Source organism: Gavialis gangeticus, unplaced genomic scaffold (genome assembly GCF_001723915.1).
Source record: "Gavialis gangeticus isolate Ggan-Ray unplaced genomic scaffold, GavGan_comp1, whole genome shotgun sequence".
NCBI classification, from domain to species: Eukaryota; Metazoa; Chordata; order Crocodylia; family Gavialidae; genus Gavialis; species Gavialis gangeticus.
Window position 1 is genome coordinate 97,901,246 of NW_017729033.1, and position 3,962 is coordinate 97,905,207.

At 43.3% G+C, this 3,962-nt stretch overlaps 1 protein-coding gene across 1 annotated transcript in view; it reads right to left on the reverse strand.

Moving 5' to 3' along the window:
* The window catches only part of CCSER1 (coiled-coil serine rich protein 1), a 1,844,507-nt gene that overhangs the window by 1,620,854 nt on the left and 219,691 nt on the right, over window positions 1-3,962 (reverse strand). The gene's annotated exons all lie outside the window — the stretch shown is intronic.

Sequence of the window (3,962 nt, forward strand, 5' to 3'; positions counted from 1 at the left end):
GGGGGGGGGGGGGGAAGGATGCAGGCACAGCAGCACCAGGAGCAGGCATGATGCCCTGCTCCTGCTTGCCTCTGCGCAGAGTGAGCATTGCCCCCCTCCCTACCCCAGCTGGGCAAGCAGCAGCACGGCACAGCCTCCACTCCCAGCGGTGCCACACCCATATCCCACACACCCCTACCTGCCTTCCTGAGTCCCACACCCCCCCTCCCACCCCAGCTGGGCAGCTTGTCCCAGCCCCGATCCCTTCCTTGCTGTGAGGGCATTGATCTGCCCCTCCCACACACCCTTTACCTCCCCCCTCCACCCACCACAACAGACTTACCAGCTGGAGGCAGCTGTGTGGAGGCAAGCACTGCTGCCTGTTTAGTCTGTGGCCAAATCTCCGAATCAGGACAAATTTTTTCTGAATCAATTTGAAGGCTTCCAATTCAATTTGGACCTTTTAATTGGTCTCCCAATTGGATTCGGATTCAGAGCTTCGGCCGCTGAATCAGGCCGAATCTCCTCCGAATCTAATCAGCTACCGAAGCTTCATACAGCCCTACTGCACAGATACAGTAGCTCATTGCTACTGTGCAGTAGCCTCTCATGTAAACGTGGCCACTCTGTAACACTTAAGGTCACATAACGTCATGTGCTAAAGGCCAGTTGTACTTATTCTGTGAAAATACAGGTTTCTCTAAAAAACATGCTCGGAGCCTGAGATAGGAAGATGGGTATTTTGTTCACCTCTGCCAAGGATACTGTTTTGTTTTTCATATAAATTCTGAAGGATCTGAAAAAGGTACGGCTTTTTAGACACTGATACGATGTTGAAACATGATGCACTTACTTTCCTGAACCTTCAAAACCTCTGTATGTTCATTCAGTCCCTGTTTTCTCTACTCAAATGACCCAGAAGGAAGAATCAGTGCCATAAACACACTAATCACAACTGCGTGTGACAACTGCACAACAGGAAAGTAGAATTGTCTCATGCCATTGATACGCCATTGTAAAATCAAAAGCCTCCAATCATATATTAGTAGGCCACCAGCATAATTCATGTCATATATTCACATCACACACTGATGATTGAATGCTCCACCTAACAAAGTAACCACTGGATGCTGTACAGTCTGAGCTTTCAAACCAACTGTTTAGAGGTCAGAAAGGTCTGAATTATATTGGCCAAGTCTGCACTGAAAAGAAAAACGTCACCTCCTATACGGATGTAAATAGAAATAAACTATTCAGGTCACTACAGCTCTTTATCGTCCAAAATCAACTGAGATATGACCAAACCGTTAGATGCAAATGATGGACAAGAACAGCCAAACATTCTAGCCGTCTCTCTCAATCTAATGTAAAGCCACCTCAAACTGTTCAGGATTGATTTTCGCCAACTCACTCTAAATTATGTCCAGTCTCATTCAGACAGTAAGAAAAAACAACAAAGATGGTCTCTGTCCTAAATGTAAAAAGTAAACAATCGGTGGATACTAAGAGAAAGGGAAGCAGCGCGGAACACAAAGAAACAATGAGACATTATTGGTCAGTGAGATAAAAAGTGGTCTTGGAACATCAGCAACCTAATCATTGCCAAGTTCTTTGTAGACAGCATGGCAAAGGAGAGGGTAATTTCCTGTGCGTAGCCACAAACCTACCATATAGACCCTATATGTTAGGCTTGTGGCTACATACAGGAAAGTGTGATCATGCATTAAGGACAGAAAGGAGGAAAGAGCAAACATGCTTTACTGAAAGTTTAATAAGGGCTTTGTTGCACAGTAATTTTGGGCATCTCCTGGAGCTCTTATTTCCTGGACTGTCTGCACATGGACACCTTAAAATGATTTTATTACGCGGCTCAAAGTTATGCCACTCCAGGGCAGGATTATCTCTGGTCTGCACTACCCAACTCCTGTTCCATTAAGGTGTGGCCACTCTCCATAGATGTGCTACCCAAATTGAAGTTCTTTAGGATCTATGGATCTCTCACACACCTGCCCGTAGAACAAGGATAGAAGTCTGTCCTGGCTCACCAGCATTCTACTGGTAGGTTTTGCATAGCTAGAGCACACAGCTCCTGCTCCTCACAGCTACAATTCCTACTCCTGCCCCAGCTCACCAAGCCTCTAGTGGCAAGTGACAGCTGTGCAGTACAGCTGTGCAAAGCTTTGGTTGCTTATTCAATTTGGAGGAGATACAGCCTGATTCGGCAGCCGAATCTCCGAATTCAAATCGAATCAGGAGACCCATTAATCTCTCCAAATCAAATCGGAAGCCCCTGATTTGATTCAGAGAGATTCGATGATTCGGCTATATGCACAGCTTTATATGTTTTTTCTACATACCTCAAGGTACCAGGCATGGTTTGTGAACACTGAGATGGTGGGGCAGATGGAGCATCCCACAGGAGCGTGGGGGGCTCCCCTGCATACTCAGCAGTGGACCCAGAAGTGGATGAGACGTACTTCTGGTCCACTTCTGGGTCCACCACCGAGCACACAGGGGGGCACACTCCTGTGGGACACTCCATCCACCCAGCATCTTAGTGTTCATGAGCTGTGCCTGGTACCTCGAGATACATAGAAAAAAATATATATAGCTGTTCCTATGACCAAATCACTGATTCTCTGAATCAGAATCAAATCTTCGCATTCAGATTTGGACAAATTGAATTGGGACAGCGATCAGCGAATCAAATCACTGTCCCCCGAATCAAGTCGATTTCGAATCTGAATCGAATACTGCCTGGTTTGCACACCCCTACTGTGCAGGTCGGGGGACCTCAGAGAAGGTTTCGAGACTAAGGGTATTCTGAATGAAGGGAAGGAGCAAGATTTGCTTTATTGAAGCTATAGAAGAGGTGGAAGATGAGAGCAACCACAAGTTTTTTGGTTGTGAGGGTGGAAAGAAAAGGCTGTATCTTAAAATGGTATATAGAAAGGACTAGCCAGATTTACATATATCCCAGTTATAAGGATCTAAAAGAGAAGGCCAAATTAACTGAACTAAAAGCTGTTCAGAAGAATGAAAATGAAGAGCTGGCTTTTATTTGCCCTTTAACCTCTACCTCTTAACCACATGTTAACCTTGAGACAACTTTAACAAACTAACTGGCTTCAGACTTCATCTGATGCTCTTAAGGATCCAGCTAAACTGTATCTATCATTTCACTTTATCTACTATATTGTTGACTCCTTTGATGATGTCTAATGGGATGAAGATGTGCCATTTCCCCTTATAAGAGTGAGGCTGTTTTATCATTCAATCATATTAGCCACATATAGATCATTTACAACTATTTTTACTTTTGTATTACAATTTAAGAGAAGTATCTTTGGATACAGAGATAAATAAATTAAAAACTAATCTTATTTAAGCAAAATAAGGATTTATGACTACCCAGACAGAGAAACCGATGTATGAAGCATAGTGAATAGGACATACACTGTAGTCCAATAGCCAATTGGGGATTATTTTTTAATACATGTAAATATAATGTAAGCTGCTTTCCACTTCATTCAGCTTTTTTGTTTTTGTAATCCTCCACAACACTGACCAGAACCATCTGGTTCTAGTGACTCCCTGCAACTTAAATCAATGTTTCAACACAGTGCCTCCTAACATCTTAATATCTAATAATGCAACAAGCACATCTGGGATAGCTATCTTTCCCATCACCTTCTGTAGTGAACAGCGAAGCAAAAAAAATGATTTTGATGCTCTGCAATGTTCTTACTCATCTTGATTGCTACCTTTGAGTCCCAATATTCCAGCCGATGCACTCTTTTTTCTTTATAGGCTTCTGTACCCTAATACAGTCTAAGAATTTCTTTGCATTGATTTCTGTCTTTGCTATTTGCTTTCAACATCCCTTCTTAGCCATCCTGATTTCCATCTAACATTTCACCTGTCATGATTTAACTTCCTTGCTATTGTTCTCAGCTGAGCTACATGTTGCTCTCTGCTCTTTA